This window comes from Phyllostomus discolor, chromosome 5, assembly GCF_004126475.2.
Source record: "Phyllostomus discolor isolate MPI-MPIP mPhyDis1 chromosome 5, mPhyDis1.pri.v3, whole genome shotgun sequence".
Taxonomy (NCBI): domain Eukaryota; kingdom Metazoa; phylum Chordata; class Mammalia; order Chiroptera; family Phyllostomidae; genus Phyllostomus; species Phyllostomus discolor.
The window spans coordinates 115,907,507-115,930,460 of record NC_040907.2 but is presented as its reverse complement, the minus strand read 5'-3'; the positions used below and the strand labels follow the sequence as shown (position 1 = coordinate 115,930,460).

At 36.8% G+C, this 22,954-nt stretch overlaps 1 protein-coding gene and 1 long non-coding RNA gene across 4 annotated transcripts in view; one reads left to right on the top strand and one right to left on the bottom strand.

Annotated features, from left to right (window-relative positions):
* NRG3 (neuregulin 3) overlaps positions 1-22,954 on the top strand; it is a 1,226,667-nt gene that overhangs the window by 83,187 nt on the left and 1,120,526 nt on the right. The window lies entirely within an intron of this gene.
* Positions 21,696-22,594, bottom strand: LOC118500795. The gene is made up of 2 exons (XR_004903376.1): positions 22,241-22,594; positions 21,696-21,957 (listed from the first exon to the last, which is right to left on the bottom strand). It is a non-coding gene; the product is annotated as an uncharacterized LOC118500795 (long non-coding RNA).

Here is a 22,954-nt window from a genome sequence, read left to right as displayed (position 1 = left end):
AATGAGCACCTGTTAATTATTGTATGAAATAATCTTCTTCATTTAGTGCTTAAGGTTTAGAGCAAGGACAGACAATGCATAAGAAATATGTGTTAAGAGGATTTTATAATCTTCAGATTTGGGCCTAGAGAAATTGCTATTTCTTAAATGCAAGTTACCTATGTCCCTAGAGTCCCAGAAGGATGAGTTAAGGTTCTCTTTTATTTGTGGAGATATTTAGAAACATTAAAGTCTTTGGGCCTCATGTGGAAAAAAAAAGAACTCCCAAGACAATTGAAAACATTACTGTAGAAAATCTTGCTACCACATTTTTCTGTGAACTTAGGTGCTAATTGCATCTACCTTTATCAGTCAGAAGATTTTTCTGATTGAAATCAAACCCCAGCAAACGCAATGCAGGGCAACTATGAAGGCTGCATCATCACTGTCTTAATCTCCCAGGAGACTCAAAAAGTAAGCAGAAGCCTTAACTCTTCAGGCATATGTGGTTTGCGAAGAGGTTCTGATATACCAAGTTCATAGGTGTTTCTGGAAACCATTCAAATGATTAGTATTCTAAATGTTCTTGTCTGGTTGAGTCCTACACTTTTTATTCAATAAGGTTTGGCTTTTCTACTTTTATTTATCCTTCCATCCTTGCCACAGTCACATTTATATCTAATATTCAGTGTGTAGGTTATAAAAATTGGTTTCAATTTACTCTAACCTGGGACTAAGGGGAGATAGTGTGCATGAGAAAGATCGAGAGCTACCACCATAGAGGAATACCTTCTGTGTGCTAGGCATTTTACCTTCTATGATGTTGTTGTCAGGGTCTCTACTTTATAGATGAGGGAGTCATGCTCAGGCAGGTCAAGGAAGTCACTGAAGATCAAGAAAGGTTAAGTGGAAGAGAAGGAATTTATTGGTACTTGGACCAGTGTTCTTTCTACTCCTTTATGCTACAAAATCTCATCCAAATACTGCCTCTGCTGCTGTGTGGGCTGATCAGAGTGCATCAAACCAGGGAAGCATCATTCTCTGGGGTAGGAACTGCTACCTTCAGTTTGCTTCTGTGTAATTATGGAAATCATATGTTTTATATGAAAAGTATTTCATTTTACTTGATAGCATGTACATGTTGAATGATGAAACTATTATTACATTTTCTGCTTTTCTGTCTTCCAACACAAATATAAAATGAAATGCTTTATAGAAAGGATGATGTGTTCAAAAACCAGCATTTGCCTTCTGCTAACATATCTCTGGCTTGTATGTGCTTTTATTAAAATTTATACTGTAAGTGAATGTAACTACACACAGATAACCTTTAGCTTGAAAATTTTTAAGTCAAAATTTTGACTTTTAGTAAAAACAAATAACATTTTTAAAATGCTGTATAGTGCTTGCTACTACTAATTAGAAAGTTCTCCTGACAACTGGATATCTGAAATTGATCACTAGAAGGTTTTATATTTAGAAGGTTAGAATACCAGCTGACATGACTGATTTTTATGCAGCTAATTATGTGGTTACTGAACTTTTCCCTTAAGTCAATGTTTTTGTTCCCTAAGTAGGAGTCTTGGGTGACCATTCAAGTTAGCATTGATTAGGAAGGGCCAGAGGAACTTCCTCCTTCTCTTTTGGAAGTGATTTTCTCAGGCAGCACTGAGAGAAGCTTCAGTAGTGGGACAGCTGCTGTCCTCTCTTCCTGGTTTTCAGTCACCTTCCTTCCCTCAGACTTGAAACAAAAAAAAAAAAAAAGAAAGAAATTACATATGTATTAGGTACGGAAGATATCCTGGATACTGAGAGTTTAAAGTAATCTTTGCAGCTAGCATCTCACACCCTAAAAACTAGTACTGCTGTGCTGTACACACACAGGCGTTTCATACCCAAATGCATACAACACCCCACAGACACCTGCAGAATCCAGCTGCTATCATAATAAATGGATTTGAGTTATTTGATACAGTTGTACATGGCTCATTGAGGAGCCCCAACATTTTGGGGCACAAACATGAAATGGATTTGTTTCATTCTCTAACATCTCACCTTCCTGAAACTGGGCAGTGAGCTCCTTTTATGGCATCTTAGATTTCCTAACATTTTTTACACTGGATTATTAAAGGAGTGTCATGGTATTTATTATGCCTAAGTCCTGCCCATAAAAATTTAAGCCAGAGTTGAATAATTCCTTCTCTCAGCTGGCTAAATGTGTGGTGATACCATTTCGATTATTGGAGCTTTGTGTGGGGGTGGGGCAGAGAAAGACACACAGGTTGAGAGGGAAGAGATCCTCGCCGTTTGTTTGGTTACCCTATGGATGGAGACAGGAGGAGGTAGAAGAAAACAGGCATCTTTCTGTGACTGCTCATGCGAGGCTTGTTTCAGGTCACTGATGATCTAAATTATGGACTCAGCTTCAGAAGTCAGCACACCAATTGATCCCCCTGAGGAGCGGCTCAGTCCTGAGGAGCTGAAGGGCTGGGTGGACACTGGGCTATCACTTGTGGCTGGCCAGACTAGCATTTCTCTGATCTGCTTGCCTCTTTAGGCCGATCTGCTGCAGCAGCCCAGCAAGTAGGTCGTCTGCCCTCTGTAGCCCTGATTCTTGGATGTGTGTATGGGATTTATGGACTTACATTTATTTTTCTTTATCCCCCTAGCTACACTGCCAGGCCATCTTTCCCCAACACTCCTTCTTAACTCCAGGAGCAAAGGGAAAAGCTTGCAAGTTTGTGGCCAAGGGTTATCCACAACAGAACTAGCAGTTGGTCTCTGCTCTTAAAGACCCTCCCAAATTTTGCAAGTGTGTGTCTTGAGCACTCCATACCTTCCCTTGGGATGAGAAATTTATGGGGAGGAATATGCCTCCCAGAAGTAGCTTCTGTTTGTTTCTTGGTCCTTCTCCAGTATTTTTAATGGCTGTTGCCTCAGAAGAAAGGAAGCCTCACACCAGTTGGGGAATCTCACAACCTAGTTCTCAACAGATCTCTGTCATTCCTATAATTGCTGTCAATTCAGTAAACTCTGTGGGCCTGAAAAGACCTAAATCTGCACCTTCCACTACATTCTGATACTGTTGTGAATCACCAAGTCCATCTCTTTTTCTGTGTTGATTTGTAACCCAAGAAAATACAGGGATTGATAAAGTATCAAGTTACAGAACCTTTAAATAGTGCCATAGACTCCATTGCCTTGCTTCCCAGAATATGAGTCATTGCCGTCCAGATTTTATGACAGTTTATAACAAACAAGAAATGGCACAATTACATTCTGCTCTAGTGGTCATGAGGATCTGAAAATAAAGCATATCACCAGGGTTTTCTATTCCCTTATAGTCTTGAATTTTAAATTTCTTTGATTTTTCAAAAATAAAAGCAGAATGTTTTCCATCCAGTCTTTGTTAATGGCTTGCTTATGTTGTCTACGCAGGAAGAGACTGACTCATTAAAACCTTAACATTTTTGGTAAAACTATAAAGTGACTTTCAAGTTTTTACTCTGACTATTTGGGTATTCATCTATTGCATTAGACTTGGAATTAGATAATGAGCATTATTGTTCACTGTGTTTTCAGATCAACCTGCAAAGTATAAAATACAAAATCAATACATTTCCTTCCTTTTTGCATCTTGTAAAATAATTAGGCAGGTATAGAAGAGTCAGGGCATTCCTATCTATGTAAATATGTATATTTGGTTGAATATCCAATGTAGAATGAGGGGGTTGTGAAGGGCCAAAGTCATAGGGGCAGAGTTAATTTACGAAGAAGCCGGTATGGATGGGAGTTGGTCACAGCTAATGTCTGACTGTTTTTTCTGTGCTGAGGCTGAGAGACATTTTCTATTTGTTTATTATCTCAAGCCTTTTGAATATCAGCAGGCATGATACTTATAAAAATTTATACTTTATGGTTAATATCCTATTTCTTTTTGTCTTATGGATTTTAAGTGTTTTCTTCCATTGATTATGTGCATGCAGTAGATACTTGCAAAAAATCACCCTCAAGTGATTCAACCCGTAGACTAACATGCCCATTTGCCAAGCAAGCTCCCTAGATTCTTTTAGAAGCAAGAAAAAATCACAGGAAAGCAAGTTGAGCTCACACACTTTCTTTCTTTTTTGAACCTCATAATTTCTTGCTGTGTCTGGGGATCAGCTCCAGATTAATCTACTTGTAAAACAATTATTTTGTACACTAAGAATAAAAAATAAAAATATCTGCATTCATAAAAGGAGGAGTATAAATAAGGGTGTTCTAAAAAGCATTGTAGACATCTGTTCTAGATAGGTTGTTAAAAATCAACATACATGCCAATACCCAGGAATGGAGGGAAGGCCATTTCAAAAGCAGGATATGTCATTTTGCCCAAGAGTATCAAACCTTCCACTGCTAAACCAGTGACAGATTACTAAAATGAATATATAGATTTCACCCAGATTTCTTCATAATATTGATTGGCTTTGTCTAATTTCACATGTTATTTACATAAGGATTTATATTCCTGAACTAGTATAGGTTGTCCTTGTAAGAAAATATAACTAAAATCCGTATTAGTATTCTCCAGAGAAACAGAACCAATAGGGTCTCTATCTGGCCCCCTTCCTTCCTTCACCTCTCCATCCCCTCTGTCTCTTTTTATCTTTCTTTTATCTATCTATCTATCTATCTATCTATCTATCTATCTATCTATCTATCATCTATCTATCTGAAGGAGTTGATTTATTGTAAGAAATTGGCTCCTGCAGTTGTGGAGTGTGACAAGCCCAAAATCAGCAGAACAAAGGTTCCAGTTTAAGTTCCAAAGCCAGAGGCTTCTATACAGACCAAAAGATCCAAAATCTCAACTTGAAGGCTGTCAGGCAGGAAGAGCCAACATTCCTCTGGAGAGGCTGAGTCATGGTCCATATCCATTGATAGAGTAGTGCCATTTATTTCATTCCTATGTTTCTGCTTCTTGTGAATGAGTCAGATTAGGTTGTAAGAATTCAACATAGATCCTGTAGATCTTGACCTATGGCAAAATTGGCTTAAAAGTAATTTTACCTATGTTTCATTGCCAAACTCTTATCCATAAACATATCTAAGTACCTCCTTAGTAGCTGAAGAATAGGCTGAAATGAAAATCACAGCAAAATAAAAGTTGACTCTTTTTAGGAGTTGAGTGCACCAGATCTCGCACCAAGTTCTAATTTTTCCCAGATATACTTACCTTCTGGACAGTCTCATGGGATTCACTATTTTGATATAATAAATTTGCTGTTAATACCAGAACACATTATCTGGTTCTCCCTTCTACAATAAACTCCAGACTTATTTATCCAAGTGTTCCTCAGTATCTCCAATTAGGTGCTTAATAGTCACTTTGAGTTTTATTTATCCAGAACAGAATTTTGAGGCCTTTGTCCAGAAAAATCTGATTATCACCCAATCCTTTGCATCTTAATGACTCTATCCTGTTGCTTAGATGTGGTAGATAGTATTTCTCTAATTGACCACAACAAAGATCTTTCATCCCACATGCTTTCCTTACAATGTCACTTTTGCTCTCCTTTAATAAGAGGTGGGGTCTGTATTCTCCCTGCTTAAAGTTGGTAGAGGCTTGTGGCCATCTATGGAAATAGAGTACAAGTGGATGTGATATTTGGTGACTTCCAAGGATAGTACAAAAAGCAAAACAGTTTACATCTGGCTCTCTGTCTTTGGGAATCCTTTTTTTGGAGAAAGCCAGCCACCACACTGCAAGGAAGCCCAAATTAGCTCACAGGGTCAGACCATACAGAGAAGCTGGTGCAGAGAGGCAATGTGGTCCCCAACTCAAGCCAGCATCAACTGTCATAGGTGTGAATGAGTAAGACTTCAGATCATTCCTACCCCCAGCATTTGAATCATGTAGCTGAGGGCCCGAATACTTTGTGTAATTTGTTACTCAGCCACAGTAACTAGACCATTGCAAAAAATATGGTAGCCATCCTGATTCCTCTTATTCACATCAGCACACTCTAAGTCACATCAGTACACTATAACTCTACTTTAAAAATATAGCCTGGGTGTTGACCACTTTTAATTCCCCACTACTGAACACTATCATCTCTTGCCTTATTTATTGAAGAAATCTTATTAGTTTCTCTGCCTCTGTCCTAGTGTAGATTATTCTCCAGGCAGAAGCCAGGTTTATCTTTTAGAAACCTGAATGTCATCATATCTCTGTTTTGCTTAATACCTCTCATGTCTTCCTATCACATTTAACATACTGACTGCCAGCTCTCTTGCTATCTCTTCTTAGGTCCTACATTATGTGATGCCTATCTTTTCCCCCAAACTCTGCCACTCCCTCAAGATTCACAATGCTCTGGCCACATTGACCTCTAACTTTTCCTTAAAACATCCATTTCTGAACCAGAGATAGGTAATAGCAGAATGCACACCTATCTTTCCATAACTGTAGGAGTGCACCTGTGTCTACAGTGTCTGGCTCACTTTGCAGCTATGAGATACATTTTCCTCAATTCAATGGTACTTCCTGGATAGCATTACTAGGAAGCAGTTGTGCTGTCTTCACTGTCTAGGGACAAAGTACTGTAGAGCCCTAGGTGATAGCAAAGGTGTAGGTTAAAAGGGCCTGGGTCCCTGAATCACCACCTGGAGGACAGCTGTCCACCAACCAGGAACACCTGCATTCGACTGTCAGTGTGAGTGCAACTTAGTGTAAGTTCCTGAAGTTTTAGAGTTTATCATTATAACTGCTGCTATCTCTTTACTGAATGCAGTGTTATTCCCCCTTCGAAGCCTTTGTATGTGCTGCTCTTTCTGCCTAGAGGACTCTTCCTTTCCTTAACATTATTCAGGATTCTGTTCCATTTAAGATAGTAATTTCTTCCACTCTACCCCCCAAAACCCACTTCTATTCTGTTACCCTGCTTTTTTGTACTTCATAATATTTATTGCTATATGAAACATTATTTGTGTATTTTATTTGACTTTTGCCTCTACTTAGAATGTAGGCTTTATAAAAACAGAGATGTGTCTGTTTTTGCTACTTTATCCCTAATTTCCTACACAGGCACTCCACAAATTCCTACAGAATAAATGGATGATAGAAAGTTATATTAGGTAGATGAGGAACAGGATTGAAATGTTGGAAGTTAAAGTACTTAGTAATGAGCATCATTCAGTAAACCATTCAAATTCTTTGTGCCTTAAGTTCTACAACTATGAATTGGGAATAATGTCATTTATTTCATGGAGTGCTTGTGATGACTAAACAAAATATGGCATGCTAAGCTGCCGACAGCATTACAAATAATATATGTTCTTTCTCTAAGTCTCCCTTATTTCCTGAAAGGTTGAAGGGAAAATAATTGTTAATTTTAGGGACATACAGAAGAGTCAGGGCATTCCTATCTATTTAAATACATTTTTTCAAATAATGAACTTTCCTTATAATTTCTTATATAAATAAGAGAGGGCACTGACATATTTGATGTAAGTCTCATTGGGAAGTCTTTCTGGATTCGAGTAGTAAATTACTTGACTTGTTTCTATGTTTATAACTTAGGGTCTGTTCACACATACTCTGACACATACTAAAGTCCTGAGATTCTAAGCCCTTGTATTAGGGAACCTGTCCATGTGGCAGTGGTGAATGTAGCTCAGCCCTGGTTCGGAAAACTGACAGGTGCAAGGTGGCACACAGGAGTCAGGCCCACAGATCAGTTTTCCCTTGAGGGACCAGGTCTGCATTATATCAAGGCTGCTTTGAGGCTTGCTGTGCTAAAACTCCCTCACCTTGAGTTAAGACAGCAGATGTTTAATGTATATCTTTGAAGTAACTCCTTAAAGTCTGTGCTAAGCCATTCCATGGATGGAATGTAACCAGATCAATCACTCTTACCATTCCCTTGCATTGGCAACATCCTTTTCTTTGTTATCTGTAAGAAATAATTACTTAAAGGAAACCTGAGCATAATGAATGAGAACCTTCCTTGATGTAATGCTCCCATAAAGCAATACAAGCCTGTCCAGGCAAGGGTCAGGGTGTTCTCTCACTCAGAGAGAGTGGCCATGCTGTCCCTTTTCTCCATAGGACTTCTGCAGTCCATCTGATTTTGTTCATCACATCTACAACACCAAGGATGCCACTGGCCGGAGTCTGCATCACCCTGGAAAATGTATTGACCACATCACACCATCTTAGATGCTAAGTTAGATGGGCCACATATGATTCTGATAGTGCTGTGAAAAGTGTACCTTTCGTATTTTCTGAATGTATCATGGGTTCACAGTTTGGGAGAAAGGAGGTGTGTATATGACAAAGCTTGGTTTGTTCAGATCTCTAAGAAGCAAATAACGTGTTTTGCAGAGTGGCCAATTCAGGAAAAAACATGTTTATAAGCCATTGTTATTTTGTGTTTTTTTTAATTAAAAAATGAGTAAAACATGTGAATTTCCTTGTTATACTGAAAAATACCCAGTGAGCATGACATTCTCCCTTCACTTCTTTCATTTCCTGTTCCAGGCAAAGTTGCAACTGATCAATAATGTAGTGGGTGAATATCCAAAGGAAGTGATATCACCCTCAAGAGGACAAAGGTTTGTTTTCTGGAGGAGTGAAAGCATTTTACTCATTTTATGTACAAAGTATATTTCTATATATATATACATAGATATACATAGTGCATAAACAGATATGTAATATATCTGAAGTATTAAAATTTCCTTGGGAAATTAAATGTGAATGATAAATTAATAAATATCTAAAAGGAATCCTTAGAAATGCAATAATAAAAAAATGGTTCAGACACACCAATTGTTAATGTTTTCCCATTTTGTTTGTATACACAATGTGAAATATATATATATTTCATTGTTGACCTTTATAATTATTAGGGAAATAATACTTAATATATTGTATGCAGCTTTGTTTACTATTTAATTTCATTTAGGTCTACCCCAAATTGTTGATAGCTTTTTGCATTCCATAAAATGGATGGCTTATAATTTAGGCAGTGCCCTGGTGGTGGACATTAGACATTACCTATATTGCATTCTCTTTATCCTTTTACCTTTCAAAGAAACCTTATTTTAATCTATTGCCCATCACTACCCTGCAGTCATGGACCTCAAAGGAGCTGAATGCCACCTGAACTTCAGGGATGGGCCTGAATGATGGGAAAGCAGTTCTATCACTTTGCCATTGGTGTTTTTGGCCTGGGCAAGGGAATGCTATCTGGGGCCAAAGAGAAGGAAGGAAAATTCTGCTTACCACTGAATATGAGTCATGACTACCAGGACACCCTGTCTTGAAGTGAATACAGTGTTAGATATGGCAGGGTGTGGATGGGAGAGACCTAACTTCCTTTTACGATCACTGTGCTACCGATGCAACTAAGCATGAAACAAACCCTATACAAGGGCTTCCCAGTACATGAAATACTATATTTCCCCATTGATTAAACCAATTTGAGTTAGATTTTCATTACTTATTTCCAAATTTGTCCTATCTGAAACCATCCTATCTCAATTAATATTTTATATGCATTTTTGTATATGTTTATATGTAAAATGTTCTTTAGAGAAAATCTTGGGAATGTACTCTCTGGGTCAAAGGTATTGTGTATTTAATTACTTATAACTAGTGGGCTTAACCATCTTTTCATGTATTTACTGCCTGTTTGTATTTTAATACAAATTATATGTTCATTTATATCCACTTTTTCTTTGGATTGGCTGTTTTCCTTATTTTCTTCACATAGACCTTATTCGATACATATATTGCAAATATATTCTGTAAGTCTTCTACTTTTCTTTTAACTTAAATAATGATTTTTTAATTTTGATTTACAGAAGGGCACTTTTTTCCTGTCTTCCAGATCATGCCTTGCTTAAGAAGACCTTCCCAATCCACTATTATAAATAGTTTGCAGTAATTTTTTTCTGGAATATCATAGTTTTACTTATTACGATTTAAGCTGTCTAGAGTTTACATATATGTGTGTGTGAGTTGTGTATAGTGTAATGAATAGATTTCCTCATCACTAGTTATCAAGTAATTCTTCATATTCTTATTGACTTAGAATTTTTTCATACACTTAATCAGTATATATGCAAGGATTTGTTTCTAGATCATCAAGGTAGTTACATTCATATCTGAAATTTCTTGTGCTCATATTAGCCTCTATTAACTTCTTCATGTGGTTTGTGATATGGTTGGAGCACATTTTCTAGCCATGATTGCTCTACATATTTTTTAAATTAATTAATTAATTATTTTTTATTGTTGTTCAAGCAAAATTGTCTCCATTTTCATGCCAACACTTTACTCTGCCCACCCACCTCCACTTCTCAACCCTCAATCCTATCTGCTATTGGTTTTGTTCATGGGTCCTTTGTACATGTCCCTTCACAAAACTTCCCCTTCTTTCATGTGAGTTCTTTATATATTTTGGAGATCAAACCCTTGTCTGAGGTATCAATGGCAAATGTATTTTCCAATAGAGTTATTTCTCTTTTCATTCTAATGCTGTTTTCTTTAGCTATGCAGAAGCTTTTTATATTGATGAGGTCCCATTTATTTATTCTTTCCCTCATGTCCCTTGCTCTAGGGGAAATATTAGTGAAAATATTGCTGCATGGAATATCTGAAATTTTCCTGCCTGTGTTTTCCTCTAGGACTTTTATGGCATCATGACTTATATTTAAGTCTTTTATCCACCTTGAATTTGTTGTTGTGTATGTTGTTAAGTAGGTGATTTAGTTCCTTTTTTTTTTTTCATGTAGCTTTCCAGGTCTCCCAACACCATTTGTTGAAGAGACTATTTTCACTCCATTTTATGCTTCTGCCCCCTTTGTCCAATATTAATTGATCATAGATACATAGGTTCTATGTATCTATGGGTTCTATCTGAGCTCTTTGTTCTGTTCTATGGATCTTTCTGTCTGTTCTTATGGCAGTACCAGACTGTTTGACTACAGTGGTCTTGCAATATAATTTGCTGTCAGGTACTGTGATCCCTCCTACTTTGTTCTTTTCTTCTTTTTTTTTTTTTTTTTTCAAAATTGCTGAGGCTATTTTGGGTCCTTTATGTTTCCACATAAAGTTTTCAAATGTTTCTTTTATATCTGTGAAATATGTCAGTGGTATTTTAATAGGGATTCCGTTGAATCTATAAATTGCTTTGGGTAGTATGGACATTTTGATGTGTTAATTCTTTTAATCCATGAGCACATTCTATGCTTCCATTTGTTTGTGTCTTCCTTAATTTTTTCTTCAGTGTTGTGTAGTTTTCTGAGTATAGGCCTTTTAGCTCCTTGGTTAGGTTCATTCCTAGGTACTTTATTTTTCTTATTCATGTAGCAAATGGATTTTTTTCCTGATTTCTGTTTCTGATATTTTGTTGTTGGTGTACACAAAAGCCTTTGATTTCTGAATATTGATTTTGTATCCCGCTGTTTTGCCAGATTCACTTATTAGGTCAAGTAGCTTTTTGCTGAAGTATGTAGGGTTTTCTATTTACACGATCCTGTCATCTGTAAACAATGAAAGTTTTACTTCCTCCTTTTCAATTTGGATACCTTTTATTTATTTTTATTGTTTGATCACTGTGGCTGGAACTTTCAATAATATGTTGAATAGAAGTGGTGAAAGCAGACATACTTGTCTTGTTCCTGATCTTAGTGGGAAAGGTTGTAATTTTTGGCTGTTGATTATGTTGTTGGCTGTAGGTTTTTCATATACGACCTTTATTATGTTGAGGTATAGTCCCTGTAGTCACACTTTGCTGAGTGTTTTTATCATCAATGGATGCTGTATCTTATCAAATGCTTTTTCTATGTCTATTGATATGATCATGTGATTTTTGTCTTTCCTTTTCTTTATGTGATGTATTACATTCATTGATTTGCAAATATTATACCATCCTTGCATCCCTGGGATGAATACCACTTGATCATGGAGTATGATTTTTAATATATTGTTGGATGTGGTTTGCCTATATTTTGTTGAGGATTTTAGCTTCTGTGTTCATCAGCGATATTGGCCTGTAGTTTTCTTTCTTTGTTGCATCTTTATCTTGTTTGGGAGTAGGATGATACTGGCTTAATAAAAAGACTCTGGGAGTCATCCCTCTTCTTGGAATCTTTGGAATAGTTTGAGAATAGGTGTTAGCTCTTCTTAAATATTTTGTAAAATTCTCCTGTGAAACCATCTGGTTCAGGTTTTTTGTGTGCTGGGAGTTTTTTGATTCCTGCTTTGATTTCACCAGCTGTTATCAGTCTGTTCAGGCTTTCTGTTTCGTGTTAATTCATTTTTGGAAGATTAAAGTTTTCTAGAAATTTGTCCATTTCACCCAGGCTGTCAAATTTCTTTGCATATAATTTCTCCTCATAATTTCTTGCAATCCTTTCTATTTCTGTGGTATCAGTTGTAATTTCTCCTCTTCTATTTCTGATTTTATTTATTTGGGTCATCTCCCTTTTTTTCTTGATGAATCTGATTAAAGGCTTGTTGATTTTGTTTTATCTTTTCAAAGAACCAGCTCCTGGATTTATTGATCCTTTGAATTGTTCTCTTAGTATCTGTATTATTTAACTTTGTTCTGATCTTGATTATTTCCATCCTGCTACTCACTTTGGGTTTTGTTTGTTGTTGTTCCTCCAGTTCTTGTAGCTGTAGGGTTAGCTACAAGAAAAATTCTCATGTTTTTTATGCTATGAACTTCCCTCTCAGGACTGCCCTCACTGTGTTCCATAGGTTTTGGACTGTTGTGTATTCATTTTCATTTGTTTTCAGAAACTTCCTTATCTTCCTTGGTCTCATTATGAAACCATTCATTGCTTAATAGCAAGGCACTCAGTCTCCAGGAGTTTGAGTGTTTTTGAGTTATTTTCCTTGGGGTTGTTTCTAGTATCAAGCCCTTGTGGTATATGAAAATTCTTGATATGATTTCAATTTTCTTGAATTTGTTGAGACTTGTTTTGTGTTCTATCATGTGGTCTATCTTTGAAAATGTTCTACCTGCATTTGAAAAAAATGTGCCTTTTACTTCTTTGGGATGATAGGTTCTGTATATATGTATCAGTTAAATCCATTTGATCTAATGCTTTGCTCAGTTCCACAATATCTTTATTGACATTTTGTTTTGAAGATCTATCCATTGTTGATAGTGGGGTATTAAAATCCCCTAGTGTAAGTGTGTTGCTGTCTATATCTTTCTGGGAGTCCTTCCAGATTTTTCTTATATATTTGGTGCTCCTATGTTGGATGCATGTATGTTTACAATAGTTATGTCTTCATAAATTCTCCCCTTGAGTATTATGAAGTGTCCTTCTGGGTCACTTTTTATGGCCTTTGTTTTGAAGTCTATTTTGTCAGATATAAATACTGATACCCTGGCCTATTTTTTCTTGTCCATTTGCTTGGAATTTTTTTTCCAACCCTTCACTTTCACTCTGTGTAGGTCTTTTGTTCTGAGGTGATTCTTATAGGAAGCTTATGTGTGGGTCATGTTTTCTTGTCCATTCAGCTACCCTATGTCTTTTGATTAGAGCACTGGATCCATTTACATATAAGGTTATTTTTGATAGATACTTACTCATTGCTATTTTACCCCCTCATAACTGTGTTCCACTCTTTATCACTCTTTTTCTTCATTTTCCTAAAGCAGTAATTTTAGCATATCTTGCAGTGCTGGTTTGGTGGAGGTGCACTCTTTCAGCCTTTTTTTGTGTGTGTGGGAAACAGCTTATTTTACTTTCTATTTAATCAAGAGCCTTGCTGTGTGGAGTAGTCTTGGTTGCAAGCCTTTGCTTTTCATTACTTGGAATATTTCTTGCCATTCCCTTCTGGCTTAGAGAGTTCCCATTGAGAAGTCAGCTGCTGGCCTTATTGGGACTCTCTTGTATGTTACTCCCTATTTATCCCTTGCTGCTTTTAAGATTCTCTCTTTGTCTTGGAATTTTGCCATTTTAGATATGATTTGTGTTGGAGTGAGCCTCTTTGTATTACTCTTGCTTGGGACCCTCTGTGCTTTCTGGACTTGTGTGAATTTTTCTCTCATCAAATTAGGGAAGTTTTCCATCATTACTTTTTCAAGCAGGTTTTCTATCCCTTGTTCCTCTTCTTTTCTTTTTGATTTCCCTAGTATATGTACATTATTTTATGTTGTTCTGCAGTTCCTTTAACCCTTCTTCTTTCTTTTGAGTCTTTTATTCCTTTTCTTGCTCTTTTGGGAGTTTTTCTACTTTGTTATCCAGCTTGTTGATTCTGTCCTCTGCTTCATCTAGCCTGCTTTTGATTCCTTATACTGTGTTCTTCAGTTCAAAAATTGTATTCTTCATTTCCTTTAGGCTCCTGTTGATTGTTTCTATGTCCTTTTTCATGCTGATATAGTTTTCAGTAAGTTCCTCATTAACTTCTCTATAGTTTTGGTAATTGTCACTCAGTTCATTGGGCTCAACCAACTCAATGGTTCAAAACCATTGTTTTAAATTCAGTATTCAAAACAATGATTGTTGACTTCCCTCTATTTCATTTAGCATTCTTTCTGAGAATTCCTCCTTTCCTTTTGATTGAGAGTTGTTTCTTTGGTTTCCCATTATTTGTGAGACTCTTCTTGTTTGCTTCTCCTTCTTAAATTGATCTGTTTTAACTCCCTGACTATGTGGTGTGAATATCTATGGTAGAAGAACTGTGAGATTCAATTGGCAGTCTCCTAGACCTCCTGAACTTGATGTTCTTAGGATGCCCTTTATGACGTTTATATTGACTCCCTGGATGTAATTGGGTTTTGATTGTTGTTGGGCTGTTCTTTGGTGGGTCCTTCCATCCAGATAGTTGACTGTCACTTTGCCCATCATGTCTTATATGCTGTTGTGCAGGTGCACTGTTTTTTCTTTCTGCATCTGCCTCTGGTGATGTCAAATGTTGACCCCATCTGACCTTAGACAGCCTGTTCATGAGTCCCAGGGATCTGCTGTCTGTGGCTGTCTCCTTCAGTTGTTAATCTAATCACTCTGCACTCAGCACTCAGACTTAAGCACTGTAGGGCAGGGCAGATTCCCCTTGGGTGTGGAGCTATTGTTTCTCCTTAGGCTCCTCTTTCTCCAAGGGAAGTGGTCTGTCTGAGCAGAATGGCTGCTGCGATGTGGGGAATGACTCCATCCTGGACTTCAGGTGGCTAATGCGTCAGTTTTCTCCCCAAAGCCTCCATGCCCAGTCTCTCCTCAGGTGTCTCTAGCTCACACTGCCCCATCTTTGCCGCCGCCCAAGGTAAGTGGCTGCAAATGAAAATTTGTGCGCTAGCCCTTTAAATAGCCCCTTTCATCTTTAGCTGTCTATCTCTGGCAGAGAGCAACCATGCTGCTGTTTTTTATCTGTGTACTCTTTGGGCTCTCGTGCTATAGGCTGGGGATCCCAGCTTAGATTTTAGACCCCACACTTCTCAGGGGGACCCAACCAGTTTCCTAATTATCCCTCCAGCTCTGCCATCTCTGGGTATCCAGCCAGCCTACTTGAGTCTCCACCATACTCCTTACCAGTCAGGTTGTGCCGAAACTGATTCTTCTGTCTGTATGAGATTATAAGGCTTCTCTCTTGCTATTGTTCAGTTGTTTGTTCCAGGTGATTTCTCCACAATTTAGTTGTAATTCCAGATTGGTCCTGGGAGAAGGTTAGTATGACTTCCATTTACTCCTTTGTCACCTTGTGCTGTCCAAAAATCTCCACATTTTTTATTTAAAAATTTTCCAACTATGATATGTTTTAATTAAAAATGAAAATAATTTTATAGAATTCTGAGGTTGGAACTCTGAGCAGGGAGAACGTTGGGTATTGTTCCTTAAAACATTGTTTATGTAGTTTCATAGCTGACTATAACTTAAATTTGTGTATATGCAGAGAGAGTCATTCAACATGTTCCTATCTAAGCCATATCAGGAAATAACAACTTAAAGGCAACTTTCTTACCTTTCAACCCTCACATTTATGTGACACATTATAATATATAATATTTGTTTGCATTTTCTAATTTCTTCCTCAAAGAAGTTCCACAAAATATTTGGCTATGTTTTGCTCATATTCAGAAGTGAAAACTGAAACTCTGAAAAATGAAATGATTGATTTAAGGTCATCCAGCTGGATATTAGCAGTAATAGGGCTAGAAGTAGTCTGTTGCATTCAGTGCAGTAAACTCTGTGGTGACAGGACAGTCTTACTCTGGTGTCAGGCATCATACTTGGCTTTGTGGATACAGGAACAAGTTAGATTCCTTCAGGGATGAGTTAGATAACCTCCACACCCCCCTTATGGCCTGGGCCTCCCTTTTCCACAGTTGCTGGATATGTCTGCTTGAACAAAGCAGGGTAGAGAAGGTAACCCTGATTTCAGACTTGGTGGAGTCTAACACTTCCTATATCAAGGCAGTAACACCCTCTCTGAGTCTCTGGCTTTAAGAAGGAATCCCAATGTAAGGATTCATCAGTAGAGTTGCTTCCAAGATTACCCTTGTTCTGATCCTTCTGTTTGCAGGACCACAACTTGGTATTCAAAATTCCACCTTGGGTTTTCTGGCAATGCTGGTGTGGCAGTTGGGAGCTCACCACTGTCTTACTTGCTCCTCCCAACTAGCACTACTTTCTCACTTACTGGGCTATAATTTCAACTTCTTATACTCTCTTTTCAGAATGTTGTAACAAAGCAGACATGACTCGAGTTTGGAAATGTGACAAATTATCTGTATGTGAATTAACACATCTAATTTAAATATATATCATGAGTAATGAAGAGGGTAAGTTTCTTTAATCTTCCCAGTGTCTTTCATGTAGTAAATATTGAAATTTGATACATGGATCTTGGGGATGCAGTTTCACAATTTACAGTAGCTATTTTGGGGCATCCTAATCTTCAGTGTTACATTGCAGACTCCTTGAGGACAGGGACAGCTTCTGAGTTGGCTTCATCCCTGTACTTTCCAGGACACTATCACTGGGTTTTAGCATTGAAATTTGTTTCCTGAATAAGTTAATGAATGGATGGATGAATGAATGCTACTTCACCCTTCATACTTCTATCTCAGTTTGCTTTATTTTTTATATTCATTTCTTAAGCCATATAGTGTAAACCTTAGATAACAATGTTGGCATATCACTTTTCGTGTCCTCTACAGTAAAATGGCATATTGACGTTAGAGAGATGCAGGGGAAATGTCAGAAGGGAAACATAATTTTGTCACTTTGGGGCAGTTGTTCTTTGTAAGGTATGTGATGAAATTGGACATAGTTCAGTATATTTTACCTTAATTAGGTATTAGCATTAGCTGATAATTTTTGCTCCTGTTGGCATACAGTGAGTTTGACCTGTGTGAACCTATCCCAAGAGAAGCCCTGTCTTCCTGGAGAACAAAAGCAAAACTTGTTTTATATTTTCACCTAGTCCTTGCTCAGAGAAAGTTGTTGTCAGCAGGGGAAGGCAGCAGGGTCTGGTGCAGAGCCCCATAAAGCGGAATCTGTCTGTCATGGCCTGGAGGTTTGTTAGAAGTACACTTCCAGGGCTGTGCTCCAGACCTACAAGGTCAAAACATCAGAGGTGAGATCTAATAGTCTCTTTTTCAACAAGCCCACCATATAATTCTGATGGATACTGAACTTTGAGAACCTGCACTTTATTGGAAAAAAGCAGAGGGTCTGAATCTGCCAAACCTGGACCAAATGTATTAATTGTGTGACTTTAGCCAGATTATTTGAACCTTTGTTTCTTTATCTATAAATTGTGGGTACTTCTCCCCCCAGCTTTATAATTGACTTAACATGATGTTTCATACATTTAAGGTGTACACATAGTACTGATTTGATATGCTTATATACTGCAAAATGATTAACATTGTAGGTTTAGTTAATACTTCCATCATGTCACATAATCACAATTTCTTTTTTGTGGTGAGAACATTTAAGATCTACTCTCTTAGCAACTTTCAAGATATATGCAGTATTCTTAATCATAATCTCTATGTTGTACATTAAATCCCTGAAACTTATTTTTCTTATAATTGGAAGTTTGTACCCTTTAACCAGCATCTTTCCTTTTCCTCCAATCTCCAGTCCCTGGTAACCACCAATCTACTTTCTGTTTCTATGAGTTTGGCTTTACAAAATTACACATATAAATGATACCATGATATTATCTCCCTTGAGTTATTAAATAAACCATAAAGAATCACATTGGATCTGCCACTGGAAGCCAGTCAACACATGTAGGCTTGTTTTCCTCCCTATTGCCACCACCATAGTGTGAAATCTAAAATAGAAATTCTAATTTATAATCTTGTAAGATATACTATTATCTATTACATATAATATAACTTTCCAGATTCTAGCCTTTGGACTGGACACATTTCTAACTAAAAGTCTGACTTACTTGATATTTTAGTTCAGAAATCCCAGATAAAAATGTGTGCTCCTATCTTCCTGAAGATAGTGGTCTGGGTATAGGCCACATGAACACAACCTGTTCTGGTTATCTATCACTGCAAATGATCTACTCTAAAACTCAGTAACTAAAACAACCACTTCATTTGACTTGCAAGTTTGCAGATAATAACTTCAGGAACAGCTTGGCTAGGCATTATTAGTCTCTGATCTATGTGGCCTCACCTGGGTGAATGGGGCTGGAGGAGTCCCACACATGTCCATACTCTTCACTGCTGGTTGACCTTTTCCTTATGCATTGAGTCTCATCTTCCAATGTCTGTGGTCCCACAGCATAGTGGCCCCAGGAAAGGTGCACTTTCTGCACAGTGACTGGCTTTCAAGGGGTAAGAAGTGGAAACTACTAGGCCAGTTAACACCTTTGTTCAGAACTAGCACAACTTCTACTATATTCAGAGATTCCACATCTTTTGTAGCTGTTGTTTTGTTGTTGTTATTGATAACTAGATATTGTGGTTAATGTTTTACAAAAATACAAATATTGAATTGTTATGTTGTACACCTAAAACTAATATGCCAATTATACCTCAATTAAAAGAATCATGAGATAAATTTTGGATGAAAAAAAAGAATTTATAAATATCCTAAATTGATAAAATGAAATGTTATCCATGACTGGTGTGGCTCAGCTGTCTGGGCATCTTCCCACAAAGCAAAAGGTCACAGGTTTGATTCCCAACCAGGTCACGTGCCTGGGTTGCAAATTGGGTCTCTGGTCCATATCAGAGAGGCAACCAACTGATCTTTCTCTTTCAGATCAAGGTTTTTCTCCTCTCTTTCTCCCTCCTATCATTTCTCTCTAAAAAATAAATAAATAAGCTCTTTAAAAAATGTTAACAGATTTCACATTTTGTTGTGAGCGAGTGGCAAGTAACAATGTAAAAGCAGAACGACAGAGAGGTTGTTCTGCCCATCTTTGGAAATTACAGCCTGCCACCAGGGGCCCTGAGAGTGGATAGGATGTTGTTCTTTAGCATACAGCTGTTACTGAAAACACTTAAAATAAATTCAATCTAGCCACTACATCTAGACATAAGTACATGTTTTAATTATATTTATCTAAATTCTATCTTTTAATCCTTAGCAATTAAACTTAAGAGTCAAGTCAGTTGAGTTGCTTGTGTAAGAGTGGACTGGCATCTCTTCATTTATGAGGCCCCTGCTGGTACTTTGTTGTACACACTGGAATACATGTCCATAGTACACAGTGCAGTCCAAGGGTTGCTCTGTCAATATGAAAGCTGTATCCAAACCCCCAGGGCAGATAACTTTACAGCTCCATTGTACAGTTACATGCTTTGTTGCTGAAAGAAGTAACATTTTCATTACTTTATTTGTTATGTTACTCATGCAGATGCAGAGAACATTTCTTTTCTACTCTACCCCCAACCCAGGAAGCATTAATCACTCTTTCATCTGTGTTTTTGTAGCATTTGGATTATTACATTATTGTTTCTCACTGATTAACTTATTTTTAATCATAAAAGAAATACACAAACACATTCTGTTTATAAAAATTTCAAATAATAATTATAAATTCTTTTCATCCACACCCCTTTCCCCATCCTAATCCTTTCTCAGAGATAAACAATCTTACCAATTTTGTAGGTAGGCCTCCACATATGTTTTCTGCATCTACACAGATGCATATGTGTGAGAATATATTAGTTACTCAAATGGATTCAAATTCTATACATTTTATTATAACTTCACTTAATCATACTGTCTTAGAGGAATTTCCATATAGATCAACTTTACCCTAATAATCTGCATATAATTATTTTGTATGACCCACTATAGTAGTGAATTACCATTCCTCTATGGGTGGATGCAGATTATTTCCAGGTTTTTACTAAATACAACAATGCCCAAGTCAACATTTCTAACGTAGTTCTTTGTGCACTTGAGTGAGTATGTGACCAGATTGGGTTCCTGGAGGTGGAGTACATGCCTTATCAAATACACTACCAGATTGCCCTACAGAAAGGCTGTTTCTTAAAGAGAAGCTCACACACACATCCTCATCAACACTGGTTATTATTTAATCTTTTTGAAGTTTTACATATTTGATAGGGAAAACAGGTATATCTCATTTTTCTCTTCCATTTCCCTGAGTATTAATGAAGTGTCACATATTTTCTTTTTAAGCACTTATGTTTCCTCTTGAATATATTTTGCCAATTTAATTACAGTTACCATATAGGTGTATGCATTTCCCTGGACCCTCTTAATCTTCTTCCATTGCTAACTTTTATTCTATTCTTGGGCAAAAAACCCCCACACATTTCAATTCCTACTGCATGTAAAACCTTATATGTATACTCATTGTATATGCATATGAATATACACTATGTATAAATGTATGTATCCAGTTATTTAGTGAAAATTGTGTAGGAAACATCATTTGGTGTTCAAGCATGACAAATATGAGGTAAACAAAAGAGATAATGAACTGTGTTCTGGGAATTCCAGGACTGTACTAAGATATTAAAGAGCCATCCTAGGTCATGCCTGAAAGAGTATTCCTGGTTCAGGCCTCAGTTCTTGCTGGTGGCTCTGGGTATAGTATATTTCAATATCTGGTAAGAAAAGTACCAGGGTATTTTCCCTCCCAAGAAAAATCTGTCTGTCTAGCTTATCATTATCTGTCATTTACCTATCCACTTGTTCTTCCCCTGCTCATCTAATAACCACCTATATGGTACTTACTGTTTGCCAAGTAGCAGTCTAAGAGTTTATGAATATAAACTCCCTTATGTTTGACAGCCCTATCAGGCAGGTATTCTTATTATTCCACTTTATGTATGAAGACACAGAGCCACAAAAAAGTTGAGAAATGTGCTTGCTTAGGAGTAGCTGATATATAATTTAGACCCAGGTGATTTGATTTAGCTTCAGAGTTCATATTCCTTCTATGTATAAAATGAAATATTAAATTTTTTAGTTTGTAGAATTTTTATACAAAAATCTTCTGGGATTTGGTAAACATTGTTGAATAATTATTTGAAATCTATATAATATTGAATCTTCCCATCAATACTTCAGTATGGTTTCATTAACCATACTGAATTTTCATTAACCCTTCTGCATGTATGTGTTTTAAATAAATTTGCACTTGCTCATTTTGTTAGATTTATCAAATTTTTTTTATAATTTGGTGCTGATATAAAGGAGATCTTTGTAATATCATCTAATTCACTTTCAGTGTAATAGAAAATGTAACTTTTTTATGTATTGACTTTGAATCCAGATATTTTGCTGAATTTGTCCTTTTTCTAATAGTTTATTGTCTTGGACATTCTAAGACAAAAATAAAGACAGTTTTGTTTCTTCCTTTCAAATCTTCATAACTGATTTTTCCTACATTATTGTTTTATTCAATTATTCATTATAATATTGGACATCTGAAATTATTGAGATATACTTGTGCTGCTTTGAGTATTAATGGCAATGCTAATGTTTCTTCCACTTTTAGTGCAATGTATATTTTACCTTTCTGACTTTTTTTTTAACAGCATGTGAGGACTTTTTTTTTAAGATTTTATTTATTTATTCTTAGGGAGGGAAGGGAGGGAGAGAGAGAGAAAGAGAGAGAGAGAGAGAGAGAGAGAGAGAGGGAGAGAGAGAGAGAGAGAGAGGGAGAGAAACATCAATGTGCAGTTGCTGGGGGTTATGGCCTACAACCCAGGAATGTACCCTGGCTGGGAATTGAACCTGGGACACTTTGGTTCCCAGCCTGTGCTCAATCCACTGAGCTATGCCAGCCAGTGCTTACCTTTATGACTTTTTATCTGTTTAATCAGTTTTGTCCTATTTGTAATATGTTAAGAGCCTTTAAAAATCAGGAACTGATTTTGAAGTTGATTAATGTTTTTCACATCTTTAGAGAATGGAAGAATTTTTTATATCAGTTAATGAAATTAGTTATATTAATATGCTGCTAAATGCTAAACCATCCATCCTTGTATTTCCTATAAAAGTCTACCTGATCATGATATGATCTCATACAACTGAATTTTTGTTAATGCTTTATATTATAATTTTATAACAGGCAGAAATGGCCCAGTTTTTTCTTTATTATACTGTTCTGGTCTTATTTTTTATACTTTTTTATCCTCAACTGAGGACATTTTCTCATTCCTTTTCAAGAAAGAGGAAATGAGATGGAGAGAGAGAGACAGACAGACAGACAGACAAACATCAGTGTTGGAGAGAAACACTGATTGGTTGCCTCCCATATGTGACCTGAGCTGGGATCAAACCTGTAACCTAGGTATGTGCTCTGGCCTGCAGTTGACTCTGCAACCTTTTGGTGTACAGAATAATACTCCAACCACTGGGTCACCTGCCTAGTGCCCCTTTTTGGTTTTAGTATCAGGATTAATTCAGCTTTGCTAAATGAGTTGATTTTTTTTCATATTTTCTGTTCTAAAAACAGGTTTTCTAATATAAGAATTATCAAAAGCTGCAATTTGATAGAATCTACCTG